This window comes from Plecotus auritus (genome assembly GCF_963455305.1).
Source record: "Plecotus auritus genome assembly, chromosome: 4".
Classification (NCBI taxonomy): domain Eukaryota; kingdom Metazoa; phylum Chordata; class Mammalia; order Chiroptera; family Vespertilionidae; genus Plecotus; species Plecotus auritus.
In genome coordinates, this window is record NC_137775.1 from 87256589 (window position 1) to 87276826 (window position 20238).

Here is a 20238-nt window from a genome sequence, read left to right on the forward strand (position 1 = left end):
CTCCCTAAAAGTTAGGTGCCGGGATACTGGCTATGGAGCACCAGAATAATCCAGTTTCATTGGAAGTGGCATGGCTTCCTATTGAAGCTTTGATTCAGGGCGCAGCGGCTATATTGCTGGGATTGAGGCTGTGTATGAAGGTTCTTTTGTGACTTTTTAACCAAACAGCAGAGGACCCAGTTTTTATAATGGGATTTTAAGACTTGACTTTTTGTCATATTTTCTTCCCCTTCTCTATAAATATAATTATTTATCTTATGCTCAAAGCACTTGCTTGTCTGCTCTAATCAATCAATTTGAAATTAGGTAAATAAGAGAGTTGGTAATGGATGCCCTTGTCATTCTCAAATACCTGCAAAGAAATAAAATGTCTACTTTATCCCATGCCTCTGATTTTCCTTCCAATTGAGATCAGACCCAAATAATCTCACACTTTTCCCCTTCACAGTTCAATGACCCGCATAAGGGCTACAGTCACCAGAAGGCCTGGCAGTCTTTTTTTTTTTTTTTTTTCTATCAGCATGTGCATGTGAATAGAGTGAAAATAAATTATAGTCAAAATTAACCTTGAAAAAAATCCCTTCATAAGGTATAGATAGCTATGTAAATGCTCATACTGACAGGTCAGACTGGAGACAGACATGACATATGTCACTTAATAAGTCCAGTGTTTCTCAGGGTTGGAAGTGACCTATTTGGTATCAGATGACAAAGCTGACTTGCATTTAGGGACAATGTGATACGAGTAATGGGCATCCCAATCCTAAAAACATACCCAGTGTGGCAAGAGTCACTCTCAGTGTGAGTGCAGCATGGGCAGGAAGCCCACCTGAGGAAATAACTGATTCAAACCTCCCTTCTCCAGACTCTACCCTGAGTATTTGTGGAACTTGGAACAAAAACACAGATAAAGGCTCATAGAGTCTACATATTTTGAAGTTATAAACCAAGAAAACAAACTGTTAAATAAAATGAATTTCATCTTTTTCTCCTTGACCAATAGACATTCATAATGGCCTGGAAGGGCAGTTTCAAATTATGAATATTTCAGACTCCTGTAATTTTGTACCAGATTATGGCAGTGCTTAGAGAGTTCACCCTCCAGCTATACTTCTCCCAGGGCCAAAGGGACAAGCCCATTCAGAGCCCATGCTCCCTACCCTCTAGACCTGACCTAGCAACTAATGCCTTGCCGTAGATCCCAATCTAGTTTTCTGAAACTGTGTAGGCTTCTTCCTTGGAATGGACTGTACCACTAGTGTGCACACCTCTAACCCCAAAGAATGACCAAAGGGTAGTTGTTTATAAGCCTTATGGTTAGAGTTTAGATGTGCTGACCCTACCCAGAGGGATGTCCATACCCCTATGCATGAGACCCCTTGTGGTGCAGAAGGGGCCAGGAGTGGATACATTTCATGTGTGAGGTTGGGCAAGTCTCTTCCTGCTCATATCTAGATATGGTCATCTCAGACTTAGTAGGAGGCCTATTTTGATTGAGTAAGATGGCAGGCAGAATACACTCAACTGTTTAAATTATTTCTCCCTCTTTATTCTTCTAATGGATGGTGTATAGCTGAATCAGTTTAACTTCAGCAGTTAAATGACCCATCTGGCTAGGCTGAGGGCACAGGAAGTGATACAGGTGGAATATGAGGTATTGGGAGGGGTGGAGAGCTCACCTTATTTCCAGATTCTGTGCTAATGTCTTTCACCCTCACCCCCTATGGAGGAAGCCTTTGGTAGTGAGTGGAAGCATCTGTGATTCTTTTCTGATTTTAAACACCAAACAGGATCCTCCTTTTATTTTTCCTGTGTCAGGAAATGTCCCCATCATTGATCTTCTCAGCCCCTCTAAACAACTAAATCACGGTCTTTAACTCCTTCCTCTTCTACATTATACTTTCTCCCAACCAGTCTACCAGCAAATCCTCTTTACCTCCTAAATATTTCTCACATCTGTCCCCTCCTCCTTACCCCCATTTCAGAGAAGGACACTGGAGATTAGTGGTATAAAGCCTGACATAGTTTAAGCTCAAGGTTCTCAATCTGAGGGCTAGTGATTACTAAGGTGGTCAAGAATTGAACAACAGTTCAAGGTTATACTGTTCTTGCTTTGTTCCATTGCTTTTTACAGGTGTGTTATACTGTTGTTTCTGCAAATATTTTGTATTATGTCAGAACTGTGCATGATGGAGTCAAGTATAAATCATGCAAGATAATAAATGACCCTGGATATTTACATTTTTCATTTAAAATTTTATACCATGCTGTTTGAAAACCCCCTTCCTTCAAACTAAGAATGCTGTGTAAGAAAAAATATCTTTTCTTTCCAAATTTTTACAGAGTTCCCAACATACCCATGAATTTGCTCTTTTATAACTTTCCTTTCTAAGACTGATATGTATGTGAAAAATCAATTTTGTGTTGGTCACAATTGTATTTACTGATGGCTTGGGTAAATATTTGCCTTAATGTTTCAGAAGGATAGGAGCAAAATGTTGAAATAAATGTATCATTTACCTTCAGTGTGAATTGCCCTAGTAAATCTCAAAATGTTTGCTTTCTTGAGGCAGGGACTTCTGTTATGTCAGGTGATCCACACCTTATCAGGAGGTGTCCATACTTTTGGGGCAAATAAGAGGATTGGAGAAAATACCCACATTGGTGAAATAAGAATTGTATTATGAGGAATGAAGTAATTATCTTCCATTAACAACATGTCACATTTATGGCTTGACAAGAAGATTAGCTTTAGGGAAAAAGATACTTCCATTTTTCCCAGGCTCAAGCATTGTTCTTTCCTTTCTCCTTCCAGAGGACAGAATGTCCCTCAGCATGGAAACAAGCAGACCAGGTAGCCAAAATATCTTAGAACATTCTCATTTAAACAAACAGGAACAAACATGTTTAGAGAGAGTTTCTCCTGTTTGGTGCTGTGGTGCCTGTTAAAATTTTTCAAACAAAAGTTTTGAAAACAGATGTATTTCTCAATCTCCCACCCCTGAAAAGCAAGGCCATTCCTTTTCTACAGGTGTTTTTCACCCATGAAAACTGAAGGATCATTTCCTGAATCAGCAGATTGTTATCCCTGAGTGTGTGTTCTTTAGGAGTCATTGTCTCTCCAAACTGGACAGTCTAATTATCAGTGGTATCAGGTATGACTGTATATATCAATCCGAGCTCCCTGAAGACACTGAAGACATGGAACTTCTCTGTACATCCAAAATGCTGGATTATTGTTCAGTTTACATCCTCAGTGACCTATGTGTCTTAAAAACAGTCATTCCCATTTTCTGAGGTCCCCTGTCCTCATCTATGAGACAAGAAGGGTTGAGCTGGATTTAGTTCACCAAGTGTACTGTGTACATGCCTCTTCTCCTTCTCCTTCTCCTTCTCCTTCTCCTTCTCCTTCTCCTTCTCCTTCTCCTTCTCCTTCTCCTTCTCCTTCTCCTTCTCCTTCTCCTTCTCCTTCTCCTTCTCCTTCTCCTTCTCCTTCTCCTTCTCCTTCTCCTTCTCCTTCTCCTTCTCCTTCTCCTTCTCCTTCTCCTTCTCCTTCTCCTTCTCCTTCTCCTTCTCCTTCTCCTTCTCCTTCTCCTTCTCCTTCTCCTTCTCCTTCTCCTTCTCCTTCTCCTTCTCCTTCTTCTTCTTCTTCTTCTTCTTCTTCTTCTTCTTCTTCTTCTTTTTCTTCTTCTTCTTCTCATATGTCCTTGGCAGATATAGCTAATCCATTACTGATCTCACTCTCTCTTACCGTTGAATTTTTACCTCAATATTTCTCTATTAAATGGTTTAGGCAGCTTTTACCAACTGAGTAATTGAGTAGTCTTGGTATGCTTAAGATGTAACCCATTTATCACTTCAAGGCTAGATATTAATTATCAAAGGTACTTAACAGTCCGGGATTCTTTTTTTAAAAAATTATTATTGGTTTTTATATTTTATTGAAAGAAAGAGACATTTGTTGTTTTACTTATCTATGCATTCAGTGGTTGATTATTGTATGTACCCTGACTGGAGATTGAACCTACAGCCTTGGTGTATAGAGACAATACTTTAACCAACTGAACCCCTACCAGGGCCTCCAGTCCAGGATTCTTTTTTTCATCATTGTTGTTGTTAATAGGATAAATCTTTGGAAAAAGTTCAGTGTATTCTATGGAGTTTTTAGTGTATTCCTTAAATTTAAGGAATTGTACACAACCGGGAGGCAATCAAAACCCTTATAACTACTTTATTACATTAGACTAAAAAGAGTTTGTCAACAGATCTAGAATTTGAGTCATTACATACAATGGGGAGATGTAAAGAAAGATTGCCTTTAATTCCACAGAGGAAGTTCTATTAGAGTCATATATTTCTGGGTATTCAAGACAAAGAAATACTTTTAATGAAAAATTCAATCTGATTAGATATTAAAGTTAACTCATTTAGAGAGGAGGCGTCCATATATCCTTCTTTAATATAGTTCAGCAAATTTTGGTGATACTGTCTGTGTGTATGGTATCATGTTAGGGATACAGGGGAGATAAAGAATAGTGAGATCAAAACTACAAGAAGCACACCGTTTAGTAAGGAGAATAAGAGAAGTAATCCAACAACAACAAAGTAAGAAGAATATTCTTCCCAGAGAGGATTAGGAGATCCAAAGAGGAAGGTATTTTCTGATTGGGAGGGTTGGGTGAAGCACCATGGAAGAGAAAGCAACTGAGCTTGACTTTAAAGAATGTGTAGGATGCCCACAAATAAAAATCATACTGAGACTTTGGAGAATGAATGTGATACCAGTGGGTGGTTTGACTTGAGCAGGAAAGAGCTTAAGAAGATGGTGCTTACTTTGGAAGCCTATTTAAACGTCTAGGCATGACAGTGTTAATAGAGACTGAAAAGCAGAGAACAAACAAGAGAGACATTGATGAACTAAGACTACCAGGACTTGGAAGCTGACACCCATCTTGAAATGAAGGAGAATGAGTCAAAGAACTAAGTATGCAGCCCAAGAACTGGAGGAATGGCCCATGTTATTAGCAAAAGGGCTTCATGATCACATTTGAAATAGGCTGGAATTCCAGCATCGCAGGCAAAATCATTGCTAAAAGGAACTCTCATCTTTGTAAATAAACAGAACTAACACTGCAAAAACTTAACTTTTACCTTAGTCCTTGATAATTTGAATGGTATAATAAAATGGCTTTTGTCTTCCAAATATACTTATTTGCATATCCAAACCATGGGCTGGATTTTAATGCATCCAATTAGAAATGTCCTTTAAACTTTTATTTACAGCCAACTTCGCAGGACAGTTTCTGGGTATTTAAAAAACAAACAAAACCTTTGCCTTTTAACCAACCAATTGGTTTTTATATCATAAGTTAAAAGACCAAGTGTTTTGATACTATTGGTGCATGTTTTACAATCCATTTTCAAGATCAGCTTTAGTCAATGAAGATATTTGTGACTGGAAACACTTAGGCTTTCAATAAAAAGAGCATAAATGATGCACCAAAAAAAGTAAATCATAAAGAGCAGTTATTAGAACTGAAAAAAAAAAAGACAGAGTAAATGGAAAACAACTGATAGTATTTAATTACTGAAATAGAACACTAGGCATTGGGTGATATTATTAAAAGAACAATATTATGTCCAATAGTTATCTGAGCATAATGTTGTTGTTAGTGGCAATAACAGAACAATATTTACAGAAAACAATGGAAAATTTCTAGGTTAATAAGAAAGGATTTTAAAATTTGATGCTAAAATGGCCAAACACAGATTAAAAACACAGATAAAAAATAATGAAACAAATGATTGCTCAATATCTAGAATGGAAACATTTAAAGGGGATTTTTAATCATGAGTAACAAAATAAAAATATTTAATACATAAAAATTTTAAGTATGCATATCTCAGGTCAACTGGATTATACTAGTGACAACAGTCTTGTAAACCTGCATTTAGCATACAAATTATTGAAAACTAATAAATGAAGAAACAAGTCAAAATGTATAAATGTTTTCTTATTTTTAACATCTTTTGCAAAGAGTATGAGGTTTGACATTTATGAAAAGCTGAAGAACAACTTTCAGTTTTAGGCATGGATTTAAAATTTTGTTCATAACTGTGCTCAGGTAAAGGAAAAACAAGTAAACAAAAACAGTCAACATAGTTGAATTTGTTCCCAGGAGACAAGGTGTCAATTTGTGGATAACAATGGCATTCTCTGGAACAATTTAAAGATTATGTATGTTATTGTCTGTATCTATCAAAATATATAAAATTGAAGAAACCAATATAAAATTTGGCCATGTGACCATTCTGAGACATGTCATAGCAATGCTGACTGAATGTTGTTTAGAGCAATAATATTTAATTTAGGCAAGATATCAGCTGTATAGGAGAATTAAGTGAAATCCCAAAAGAGCTTCAAATAAACAGCAAACTATGATGTTCAGCAGAGAAATTAATTTTGAACATGAGCTGCCCACTTATTTTGTTACTTGAAATGCACATTGTTTATTTGGTATAAAAAGGCAAAATATAAAAAGAAAAGATCAGGGTTTGACCATTTCACTTATAAAGGAGTACAAATGTTTTTAAAAATTTTAAAGAAAAACTGTTTTTATAAATCAAAAGAAACTGCACGTACCTGTACAGCACAATTACATTCTAATAAAGTACAAATTAATTAGAACAAGGAAACAAAAATGTGTGCATGAATATAAAGAAGATTAATTCCAAAAGATATTTCTGTAAAGATGATTTTCTGGTCATTATGAGTCACTGTATGTTCTCTATTAAAGCGAGATTTGAATAAATACAGAAACACAGTGCTATCTTCAGTTTTTTTTTTAAATACTATCTTTAGTTTGGAAAATTTAAAATAACAGAAGATTTAAAAATATCATATGGCCTGACTGGAATGGTTCAGTGGCTGAGCGTCAGACCAAGCGGTCACAGTTGGGTTCCCGGTCAGGGCATATGTCCAGGTTGTGGGCTCAATCCCTAGTGTGGGGTGTGCAGGAGGCAACTGATCAATGATTCTCTCTCATTATTGATATTCCTATCTCTCTCTCCTTCTCACTTCCTCTCTGAAATCAATAAAAATATATTAAAAAAATACCATATGGACCTAAATTTGCTTTAAGTAATAGTTAAAATCATAATATAAGATAATTTATAGATAGGATTAAAATATCTTTTAGTATTTTCTATGATAAATCTAATTTATCAATTGTGATTGTATTATAATATTTGGACAAGATATGTAAATTCATGCTAATTTCTTATTTAAATTTTTCTTTAAGACACTTATTGATAAATCTAGTTGACACTTCCACTACAGAGCAAAATGTCTCCTAATTCAAATCACTTTATAAAACTACTTAGAAAATCTAATGACTCAAGAAAGGGTGTCTAAATTGACATTACATCAACAGAATAAATTTGGATTATAACAACATAATTAGTAAGTTTGTTGAAATTAAGGCAAGAAAAAGAAATTTTATAAAATAAACATAAAATTTATAAATTTCATATTTATTTATTTTATTAATCATCCCAACTTCACTGACTGGTCAAGAGAACACCCAGAAATGGGCAATAAAAATTACTTTAAGCCATTTTGTTTCATATGACAGATGAAATTTGTCATGATGGTAAAAGTAAATGAAGAGACATACTAGTATCAAGGAACAATAAAGCCAAAGTTTTTGAGTAAAATTTCGAAGTGATTAGAATTATCTCCCCAAAATGTTCATATTCTCCTTCTGTTTAAAACAGTTCCCCTCAAACCTCAGACTTCAAAGTAAAAAAATCTTTTTTATCCAAATTACTGATTTTCTGCATAATATTACCACTAAGGTAACTATTTTTGTGTGCTCATTTTTCTTTGCATATGGAGAATTACATTGTTCCCAGAAGCGACCGGTTCATATAGTTAATCACTGTTTCTCTCATTCATTTATTCAGTATTTACTATGAAAGCCAAAAAGTCACTTTATATTTTTATAGCCCAGCTAAGTGACCATGACAAAGGTACGTAACCACTCTGAACTTCCATTTCCTATGAAAAATGGAAGTCCTCATACCCACCTTTCAGAGTTGCTATCAGTATGATAGAAGGAGACTTGACTAGGGATGGTGAACACACAATGCAATATACAGATGATGTATTATAGAATTGTACATCTGAAACCTATACAACTTTATTAATCAATGTTGCCTCAATAAATTCAATAAAAACTGTAAGAAAATAATTGAATGAGATATCATTCAACCTATTGTATTGTATCTAGTACATAAGTACTCAATAAATGACAACCGTTGTTATTATTTTAGAAATTTTGTTTTTCTTAAAAATACTGCATTCCCAAATAAATGACTATGTTTTGGAACAGAGCCTTTCTATGGTTTCTAAATTACCGGATCCACATTTCTATCCTATTTCTATCAGATATGGGGTTATGGGGAGGACAGTAGAGATAATAGGTCAACATTCCGAGTGTTTCTAAATTTAAGTAGTTATGAAGCTCAACATTCTAAGTGTTTCTAAATTTAAATAGTTATGAAATTATGAAGTGCTTGAACTGTGAGCTGTTTGGGTCTCTAGTGCTGGGAACAAAGCCTGAGACACAGACTGGAACAGGACAGTCGATCCTTGGTGGTGTTGGCAGGTTTTCTCCCTAAAGTAGCTGGGGGAGATTGGGAACAAAGCATGTTAAATGAAGAGTCTTTGTGATTGTCAGAGAGGAATAAAAAACATGATTTTGTAAATTCCAGTTGACCTGAAGAATTAATAGCTGGGAAAATGACTATTTCTGTGAGAACAAATGACAGCTTATTGAGACCGAGAGAATGGTAGTCATCCCTTGGGAATGAGCAATGATAAACCAGAGGAAGTGGTTCAACTGAGCACTGCCCACGCCCTGGCCCAAAGGTTCAGTCCAGGGAGACCTCGTGGCAGCTTATTTTTCCTACATTTCTCATTGTAGAAAAAAAGGAGTTGGGGGAGCATGCTTCACGTCATTTCCTAAGATGTCAATATTTACAGAATACATTTTTTAATCTAGGTCCAAGTAAAGAGGCAGTGCACTCTGGAAAGACAAGTACAGAGCTTTCAAGACCTTGCTGAATTCCCCTTCTGTGCACTTTTCTATCTCCCAGCTTTGGGTCACCGGCAACTATGGAAACAAGGCCTTCTAAGTTTTCCCCATCATTGATAGAAATCAGTCTTCCCTTCTCTTTATCCATCCTAAAAGTCCTTGTCTTCATGCTTTCTATCATTTTGTTATTAATGTATTTATTCAACAAGTATGCAGCACAAAGAGAGATACAAAGCTGAAATATAAAAGGTACAGTCAAGATGCTTAGAATATAGTATGCAAATAAACATGGATATATCAGGAAGATAAGATATTCACAGATGAGGAAGAAAAATAAAATAGTGCTATTTAAACGGACAAAAGTACTATAGCCTTCGAAGGGGGTGGCATAAAGATGGATGCTTATTTCAAAGATACCTCACTTGGGTCATTTTGGAGGTGAAAGCTGAAACCTCCTGGCTATTTGGATGAGCAGGTGCAAAACCAGAAGACAGATGAATTTCTCTGCAGCATGCAGTGAGAATTAAGAATTTACACTGCAATGAGAAGGTGGGACCCAGGAGAGAGGGAGGAGGGAGACATCAGGCTCTGGGAAGGACGCAGAGCCCAAGTATCTGATGTAGGTGGAGGCTTCAAGAGAACACTGGCTGGAAAAATTCCCTGTGGGTGGTGGCAGAGGGATTTTAGGGCAATGATTTCAGTGATCAACATAAATTGTTTTTTTGAGCTTTGATGCATTACCCTCTCCCTTTTCTTGGATCTCATAAAAACAACTATTCCACCGAACAAAATGATGCTAATAGGGTTTGGGAAATTGAAGGATGTGGGGTTCAAAGGCAGAAACCAAGAGTAAGAACTTGGCAGAAGTCATTTGATGCTGGTTCAAGTGCAGCATCCAGTGGGGATGGCTCAGAAGATGACAACTCTTCCCCACCTCACCTTCTCTGAGATCCCAGAGTAATGAAGGGTGGGAGGGTTGGGGCTTTGAAGAATTTCTCATAATACATGGGGTGGAAACCCAAGCCATTCCTTTTGCTTGGCTCCACCACATTAGATGTAGACATATAGAAAAGGCTAAAATCATCCCATAGAATTGTTTGTTGGGAGAATGCAACAGGTTAATATGTCAAAGGCTTGGCATACAGTCAACACTCAATGAGTTTTTGGTATTATTTGTATTAGTGTCTGCTGAGCTATGAAATTCTAAAGATAGATAATACATAAGACATGAAAGAGCTGCTGAAGTGATACAGACAATATGTGTCCTAGGATTTTAGAACTCCAGAGAAATTCGTTCTGGCATCATTTACCAGAGAAAAGTTTGGGTGGAGATAGACTCCATGCTGGGCATGGGAACCCATTTGAGACTCTGGGTGACTCCAGCCCAAAGCCCAGCTCTTTGCAAAAAGGAAAAAGACAAGGCTTGTTGGAAGGAGAGAAGGAGACTCATTTGGATCTGGAGCCAGAGCTAAGTACAGAAGAGCAGAAGTTAAACTGGAAAGGTAGATGGAGTACAGACTGGGAGGGCTTTGAGCAACAATCTAAAGAGAGAGTAAGGACTCCTGATAGGCAGTGTGTGCCTACAGAGCAGGTGTCATGGAAGGATTTTTGAGAAGGGAGTATCACAATCATAGCAGCGCTTTAAGGACATTAACCTGACAGCGAATTAACCTGGGTGATGGACAAGTACGGGAGGAATGGAGGGGTAACAGGGACAGGGGTGAATTAAGAAATGTTCACATTAAGTAAGACCACTATCATGTGCTATCTTGGAAAATGAAGGTGTCAGAAAAATTTAAAAAGCAGGAGAGAGAGAGAGAGAGAGAGAGAGAGAGAGAGAGAGAGAGAGATAGAGAGAGAGAGAAGAAGAAGAAGAAGAAGAAGAAGAAGAAGAAGAAGGAGGAGGAGGAGGAGGAGGAGGAGGAGGAGGAGGAGGAGGAGGAGGAGGAGGAGGAGGAGGAGGAAAGGAGGGAGAGTGGGAGGGAGGGAGAGTGGGAGGGAGGGAGAGAGAGAGGCATAAGTCCACCTCTAATGTGGTGGAGCCAAGCTGGTATGACTGACTCTCCCCTCCTGAGGCACTGGGCTCCCTCAGAGGGACCCCATGTTTGTGGTAAGTACTGCATGTGTGTGAGAGGTGATCTCTGAGCATCTAACAGGTCATTGATCTGTCTCTTGTCACGATCCTTCATATGTCTCACAATTCCTTCAAAAGCAGAACTCGTTCTTCTCAGGAAAGCATCCAAATCCTACATTGAACTGTTAGGTGTGTTACTTTGCTGCCTCCAAATGGAATTCATTGCATATTTCATTTCAAAAGCAAAAACAACAACAACAAAAGACTTTTTGTTTCCCTGCTTGTCTGGTCCTAAGAGCTTTAGGGAACAGATTGGACTGTTGACCAGACCATTCATTAAAGATAAATCATTTTATGTACTTGATATTAAAAATATATGCTGCAAGCCATATCACGTAACAATAGAAAAATATTGACATTGAAGAGAAACCAAATCACCCAAGTATGTTGATATAATCTGGGTTCTTCCTGACAAAGTGCCACTGTCCCAGTTGTTGAAGCGTTTGCTATTGCTGGTTGATAGTAAGGTATTCCCAGTTGGCTGTCTATGCAGCTAGGATCCCTGAAAATGCTGTTTTAGAGAACTATTGAACACCTGAAATACCTGCCTTTTGCTTATCAAGCTCTTCTCCCTCCAAGGTACTAGTTTCAATGAGTTTGGGCCTCAGCACTTTTGCCCACCTGGTAACCCTGTGTTCAGTTACAGTTTTGCCCACTTTGGGCTTTGCCTGTATTTCTGCCTAATTGAAACCTGTACCCTACACAGCAGAGGCAGTTTTGTCATTTGCTTTGATCATCATCATGCTTCATTAATTTTCCGTTTTTATTTATGTACTCAGGGAATTTAGAAAACTAAGCAAAATAGTGAAGAAAACAGTCTGCTCCTACAAATTGCCACTACAATGTCCTATAGTCACCGTTTTCTCACCTGACTTCTGTTTAGAAATCATTTTCAAAAAGGTGAAGTCATCACTCTCATACAAATATCAATGAACAGGAGATGGAGATTTTATTTAACTCATTAATTAATGAAGGGATGGTAAGATGTTAAAAACAAGTTCAAAGGAAAATCTCAAGAGTAGACATTTATATAAGCAATCAGGAATTCTGAATTGAATTTGTTAAAATGCAAATACAGGTTGTCCCAAAAATGTATGCACACTTTGAATAGTTATTAATTCCAATGGTTTAAATCTGAAAAGAAAGAAACATCAATTGAGCTATGAGCTGTAAAGTGTATATTCATTTTTGGGGGGGGGTACACCCTATATAGAGAGCCTAATATCATGTGGGGCACTGAAATGTCATGTTTGAGATAATCATTTCTATAGGGTGGAAATCAATGATGTATCCCCACTGGGGGAAATTAATTTGTATTTCTATGGATAAGAATTGTTTGCAATATTGCCTGTGTAATTGTTTCACTCTGTCGGCCAGAGTTTAAACTGTGATAAAACCATAACAACAATCTTGTTTTCCTGAGTCATATGATTTCCCTTGATCAAAAAGGGGATAACTGTAATTAATGCTCCTGCTACTAACACTAACCTCACACGCATCGCACCCTCCTGGTCCTCGACCTAGGGACGTCCTGTTGAACCAGACACGGTCCTTGCTTTCTCAGAGTCTACAGCCCTGCAGGCGACAAGGGCAAGTGGACTGGTTTCCACTGCTTTGAGTTAATGAGTGTTGAGAGAGAGATAGCAGGGTTTGCTAAGGAGATACACCAAAGGGGCTCAGGAATCTGACAATTATATTCTGGAGGATGTGAGATTTGAAGGACAGGGGGTTGAGGGAGAGCATGGTTCACAGAGCGATCCCCTGGAGTGAGAAAGGTGGGGAAGGAGGGAAGGAGGGAAAGAGCAGGGGTTGAGGAGAGAGCAGGTGGAGGTGGGCTGTGAAGTAACGTGGGAGAGGCAAGCCAGTGCAGGTCCTGAGGGGCTGGAAGCCACGTTAAAGTGTTCAGCCTTTATGCTGATGTTACTGGAAGGTTTTAATCAGGCGAATCATGTCATGATGGTTGCAGTTGATAGCGATTGCTCTGACTGTGGAGAGGAGACTGAAATGGAGGTGAGTGGGAAATCAGCAAGGAGACCACTAATCCTTTAAGTCAGTGATACAGCTGTGGTCTTTGCCCACTCATACACCCAAGCCAGCATTCCTCCCTTGCCCCGGCTCCAGTGGCACTGCTTCTCAGGCCTGACTGTCACCCAGCAGAACATAATGCAACAGTCCAGGCCTCGTGATAACACAGCTGCTTAAAACCAACACACCCATAGTTCTACCTTTCTTCCCTAGCCAGGACTGGCTCCATGGATGCACAAACCAAACAGTTGCATACAGTCCATACTCAATGCAGAAGGGGCCCCACTATTGGTTTCATGATCTGCTGTCACCATCTTGAAATCCTTAATTTTTGAATGGCCTCGTATTTTTCATCTCACCCCGAGTCCCACTGATGACACAGGGAGTCCTGCTTCCAGCAATCGATAGATGGTAGCCTTGACAGTAATTCTTTAAACCCCAGGGTAAAATGGCCTGAGGACTTTAGGAGCTGTTCCAAGATAAGATCGAATGTCATCAGCAGTTCCAAAGACAGAAACCAGCAGGTCTTGCTCCATGCTGTGAATAGACTCTTCTCAGACCTGTGACTCGCTCTCACTAGCACCTCTGGGGCAGGACTTCTGTACAGCAGCCAGGCAATGTTTCGGTTCCAAGGAAGAAGATGAGGGTGTTCTTGACTTTTGCAGAGTTAAACACTTGGGGAAACTTCAGGAAGCAAGCACTTGGTGAAAGGTAAAGCTAGCTGGCCCATCAGCTCCCTGCCTGCTGCCCCGTTCATTCTCATTTTCATGGTTCTTAGCATGTTTATTCTCTTCTTTCCAGTGGCCAAAGGACAAGTTTGAATTTCTTATTTCCTCTAGGGAGCCTGGAGAGAGGCAACAGGCACCAAATACAGGAAGTCATGTGGAGAGGATCTCTTATTTATTACGGCTCCCATATTACTTCCCTTCCCCCAGCCTCCGCCCCCACCCCCAGCCACACTGAGTCTCCCAGCTCTTTCCTGCAGCAGAGAACAGAAGGCAGTCCACCTCTGCTCCCTCAGGTCTGTGGGCGCCCTGAGGATCTGGAGGCTGCCTCTGGGAATCCCACCCTGTGTGGCTGTGTGATTGAATGGGAGGCCCTTACATTTCATCTCACATAGGAGGGCCTTAGGAAGATCTCTGGGACAGGGATCAGTTTCAGGAGCCTGAACACCACAGAGGAGAAAGGTAGGTCCCTGTGTTACTGTGTTTTGTCTTGCTGCCTGTGATTTTAGCTGTTATGAAGTAGATGTGACTGTCCACCTGGCTTTTTGATTGGGCTACATGCCTTCCACCTGGGTCTTATTGACGTGGACTGATTTACAGGACTGTGAGCAAAAGAGTGAGAGGGGAGGTGGCATTTGAATTTGTACATCTTTGGATAAAGAATGCCAACCAGCATAGTACATAGAGCATGATGCTGATTATTATTCTTTTTGGAGAGCCAATCTCCTTAGAAGTTGCCTTTTTTTTGGCTTCTGGTGAAGGGAAAAAGGTTTACCACTTGCCTTTTTTCCCCCAACAATGTAGACACCTCCCTTTATTTATTTATTTATTTATTTATTTATTTATTTATTTAATTCTTTTCTGAGTTTTTCCTTTTGGTTAAAGGTATACTTGAGCTGACAGGATTTTCTACAGGGATAGAAACAGGTGTTTCTAATGTTGGGGACCTATGGGTTGTGAATAAATGAACAAGAACTTTTCTCAGGATCCGGTGGACTTCCATGTTACTTTCCAGAATTTTCTGTGAAACAATTGCTCTTCCTGAAGTTTCCTGAAATCGAATGCAAGTAGTGACCACATATATCAAAGGATATCTGTGAAGAATGGCTTATTTACTCTGCTGTGATCATTCGCTGCAGGGATGGTGCTCACCCCATAGCAGGCTGCTTTTTGGGGTCAGTGGGGTCACTCTTGGGGTTCAAGATAATGTGTCCAATGAGACCTGGAGTAGGGTCAAGACATTCAAATAATATTACCTGTTCTCTGAAATTCCTCCTCTGCCTCTTACGGTTTTTTGTTTGTTTATTTGTTTGTTTAATTTTTGTCCTCATAGTCTTGCTCTCAGAGAAATACTTTATAGCAACTTCATAGAATATCAGCCAATTTACACCTACTTATTGAACATAGACTATTCTTCCTTAGCTTATTTAGTTCAGGTCTTCAAAATTTCTTGCCACTCATGGTTTTAACCTCAACACAGTCTCCCTCCATTCTGTCCTCCATGTTCTACCACAGGGTTCTTGAGAAAATGCAGTTCTGACAATGTCACTCTCCACAGTGAACTAGTTCCATCGTGCGCCTGCTGCCTAAAGGGCCCTCTGGAGTCAGCGGCATCAGCATCACTTGGGCTGTCAGAGGGGCAGGCTCTCCACCCCCTCCTCAGACTTCCCGAATCTGCATTTTAACCAGGTCCCTGCACATTAAACTTTGAGAAACCCCAACTTAAAGAAGGTAAAGAAGACCTTCAAGGTCTGCTCCTTATCATCGTGCCCAGCCTCACATTTCCCCACCTGAGCTTCCAGCTGTACTAAATACCTTTCATCTCCTCAGGACATGAGAACTCTCTGCCCACCTATGTCTATGGGTGCTGTTCTCCCTGGCCAGGTCACTGCCAGTCATCTTCTCCACCCAACTATCCACTGCAGCCTGACTTTTTTCCCTCCTTCCCCCTCATCCAGTCCACCTCACGCTGAGTGTCCCTTGGGTCTGTGGTTTGATGGCACTTTGTGAAATGTGCTGCATAGCCCTTAGCACATTAAATGATGGTTGCTATGTTTATTTTCATCCTTGAGGAGTTACCAGTCTTTGATTTCTGAATCCATAGCACTTGGAACAATGCCAGGTACACAGCTTTTGCTTAATCAGTGTTTATTGAATTTGTGAGCACATGAATGAATTCGTTGTCTGAAGAACCCAAATTTATTACCAGATCAATAGTTTGAAGCTTTCTAAGGAGATTGCTGACCCTCTAATGTGTTCCCGCACTCTCCTTTATGAGACTTTGCTAGGTTCATTTTTTTCACCAATTATTTTGAGTACCTACCTTGTACCATACATTTTTAGAATTGATTTCTTTATGTCTCTGTGGATAGCCTCTCCCATTAGGTGTTTCTCTGTTAGTGCCCCTCACTCTCCACCTCTCCAAGTCAGAGACTTATGCATTTATTTTATTTTCAATTTTTATTTATTGATTGAGAGGGAGAGAAACACTGATTTGTTGTTTTTCCACTTATTTATGCATTCATCGGTCAATTTTTGTGTGTCCCCTGACTATGGACTTACACATTTTTATCAAATACATGTATACTGAGCACCTTTCATGGAAACACTAGGCTCTGTGCTAGGGATACAATGGCAAGTGACACAGATGTGAGTCCTGCCTCTATCCAAGTCTCCTTAGAGAGGATGCACATTTTTCTCATCCTCTGTCCTGCTTCTCCCTAAAAAGCATTAAAGAAAACTCAAAGTCTGATCTCTAATACATGTTGGCACATCCAAGTACATATATCAGGAGCTTGAAGTCTGATTTAGTAAAAAGCTTTGGGGCCCTGACTTAGTCTTGCACCTGTACTCCCTTGCCATGCGAACGTGGGTGAGTCCACATCCATTCTCTGAACCTTGATTTTTCTCAAGTGGTAAGCAAGACAGGAGCAACAAGGAAGAGGAGCCTCGGCCTTCATGTGTGCACATAGAAGACAATATCCCAGGAGCCTCTGCACTCACCTTCTCTCATTCAGCTTGATTATTTGAAGGGCGTTGTTCTGTAGTTTTCTGAGTCAAACTGGCAAAGAGATATTAAGGGAGTCATTTTACTACTATGCCCAGGTGCTCAGCCATAGACAATAACGTTGTCCATTGGTTCCTGCTATGGAGCACAATGTGGCAGTGGCTCGTAGGGAGCAGTGGCCTAGAGCTTACTTTAATCCACTGGGCGTTAATTGTTGGGTGTAGAACTACTTTGAAAAGGGGCAGCTGAGGGCAGAGGCAGTGTCATCCTCAGGCAATCTCTGCTTTTGGAAAGCAGCCAGGAGAAAGGAAGGAAGTAACCCTACCAAGTGGTGTGGGGAAAATGCAGAAGCCTATAGACATAGAGCCAGTCCCTGACCCTCATTGTGGCAGAGCTGCAGAGGACTCTCTTTCTGACTACTTGCAGGCTTTTTCTTTTTCCACCTAAAGGTGTGGCTTACTCAGATTTCACCTAGAATCAGATGTTGGACATAGTATCCTTTGTCCCCAAACTTTGCACTCCTGTGTAGTGCATGATCAGCTGGGGAAAAACAAATATTTTATATTTATTCTGTAGACACAACCACGGGGCTCGGGCTAAAGCAAACTGTTTAGGCACTACCATGCGACCACTTTCCCCCTCTTTGAACCCTGTTGTCTTGTTCTTCTACCACCTGAAGTTTCCATAACAAGGTGCCTCATGGGCCTCCTAAATTCCTTGCTTCCTGTTGCACATGCGTCTCTTGACCTCTATACCTCCTGAACACCCACCATGTCTATAGTTGCCCTTCAGCAGCCAAAGTGGGTTTTTTTCCTGGTCACTTCCTAACTATTCAAATTAACATTAATTTCTGCCTTTTATAAAAAAAGACGGGAACTAACAAGTGTTGGTGAGGATGTGGAGAAGAGGGAACCCTTGTGCACTGCTGGTGGAAATGTAAATTGCTGCAGCCACTTTGGAAAACAGTATGGAAGTTCCTCAAACAACTGAAAATAAAACTATCTTATGATCTTTCAATTCTACTGCTAGGTATTTACCCAAAGAAAAAGAAAACACTTCTTTGAAAAGATATATGCACCCCTGTGTTCATTGCAGCTTTATTTGTAATAGCCAAGGTATGGAAGCACCTTATGTGTCCATCAATAGATGAGTGGATAAAGAAAATGTGGTACATATATACAGTGGGATATACTCCGCCATAAAAAGGAATGAAATCTTGCCATTTGTGACAACATGAATGGACCTTGAGGGAATTATGCTAAGTGAAATAAATCAGAGATAGATAAATACCATGTGATTTCACTTATTTGTGGAATCTAAAACAAAAACAAAAAAACCCTCACAAAACTCATAGATACAGAGAAAAGACAAATGGTTGCTAGAAGGGAGGGAGTTAGAGTGCCAGGCAAAATGGGTGAAGGGGTCAAGAGGTAGAAGCTTCCAATTATAAAACAAAGAAATTATGGGGATGTAATGTACAGTATAGTGTCTGTAGTCAATAATATTGTAATGCATAGTTGAAAGTTGCCAATGGTAAGTCCTAAAAGTTCTCAACACAAGGAAAAAAAAAGAGTTTTGTAATTTTGTATTATAATGTATGGTAGCTAAGCTTTTGTGATGATCATGTCTTATACCAATATCGAATCATTACATTGTACCCTGGAACTAATATAATATTATATGTCATTTATACCTCAATAAAAATGAAAAAAAAAACACACCTATTAATCTCTATTAGTAAATACAACTTGTAGCAACAAGAGGGATGTTAATATGCATAGGAGTATTCTAGCAGCCACAGATCTCAGAATGTATCTGAGATTAACCTTGGCTATACCTGGTTCAACATTTCTTTTTTAATCAGAGACATGTGGTGGGCTAGAAAGAGGTAGATCTGGTTTTGAATTCCCCATCTGCAACTTCTTTGAATTTGTAATTGTATTTTGACAAGTTTTAGTTTTGTTTCTGAAAATGCAGATAATATTTAGTTCACAAGATTATAGAGAAGATTAATTAGCTAAAGTACTTAAAATGTTGCCTCAAGAAATACATCAGATCTTAAAAGAGGAGGCTGGCCAAGATCGTGAAAATGAGAAAATGGTCATTTGCAGAATAGTTGAAGGAACCAGGGGGCATTTGAAGTAAGAAGTCGGTCTTGTGGCACATGAAGGCTACCCTCAAATATTTAAAGATTGACCTGTGTGGAGAAAGAGGTCAACAGAGGATTGATGAGTGGAAATTATAGGGTAACAGGTTTTAGCTCAATGCGCGGAAGGATTTGCCCACCATCAGAATTGTCTAAAACTAGTGGTTTGGTGAACGTCCTGTTCTGGGCGGTGAGCCAGCACCCTGGAAGCTCATGGCCAGGGTGTTCCCAAAGGGATGCCGCACTGGGTGGGGTCCGGGTGATGACCCGAAGGTCCTTCCCGCTCAAAGCCACCAAGAGTCTTGTGATGTCAGGCCCCCAATCCAAAGCTACCAAATGAAGGTCTGAGAAAAAAAAATCATCAGGCTAGAGAGTGACTGTAACTGTCCTTTTGTTAACTAACTCTGCCTATCTGCTTGACCATTTAAAACTAAGGTCTTTGCAACAACAATAGAGTTAGGCTGGACTTCCAGGAAAAAGCAAAGAAGGAATGAAAACAATGAGGCAGCAAAAGTTCACTCAAAACCACTCTTCTTCGGTTACTCTTTAACTAGATTGTGGGTTACTTGTGCTGCAAACACATTCCGATTTGATGGAAAACTGACACAATTGGCCCATTTTCAGCCAAACCAGGGTCGGGCAAGTAACAGCAAGACTCTATACCCCTGTTATCTGTTCTACTTATAAAATGGAAACACCACTATATGGATATGTATTCTTAGCCATTCAAAAATCTAATTTTAAAGAATGCAACATAAATGGTTCTACCATCTTCTAAATTGTAGGGACTGTGAATAAGATATTTGCCTTTTGGGGAGAGAAGAGAGCTAGTTGGAGCTATCTGCCTGCTCTGAGTCAAGTTCATGGTCCACTGTTGACTTACCTTTCTTTTTCTCCTAAATGAGCCACGTTAATAACAGCCTCTCTGCCAGCTATTACCTGGAGACTTAGGGAAGGGAGAATTTTGTTACAGGGGGTCCCATACAGGTCACCCACTGCTCCGGGCTGGCCCAGGGTTCTTTGCTAAGACTTTATCCTTCCTGCACTGGGAAGAACTGGCTGGTCTTGTGGTTTTGGATGCTCCCATCTTTCTGCAGTTGCTT

The 20238-nt window shown here is 39.6% G+C and overlaps 1 protein-coding gene across 2 annotated transcripts in view; it reads left to right on the forward strand.

Annotated features, from left to right (window-relative positions):
• Positions 1–14213: 14213 nt before the first annotated feature.
• ADGRF5 (adhesion G protein-coupled receptor F5) overlaps positions 14214–20238 on the forward strand; it is a 104482-nt gene continuing 98457 nt past the window's right edge. Inside the window, exon 1 of one of the 2 annotated variants that reach the window (XM_080663998.1) lies at positions 14214–14444. The gene's annotated coding sequence lies outside the window, so the exon portion shown is untranslated. The remainder of the gene's footprint in view (positions 14445–20238) is intronic. The other variant, XM_080663995.1, reaches the window with a different exon arrangement.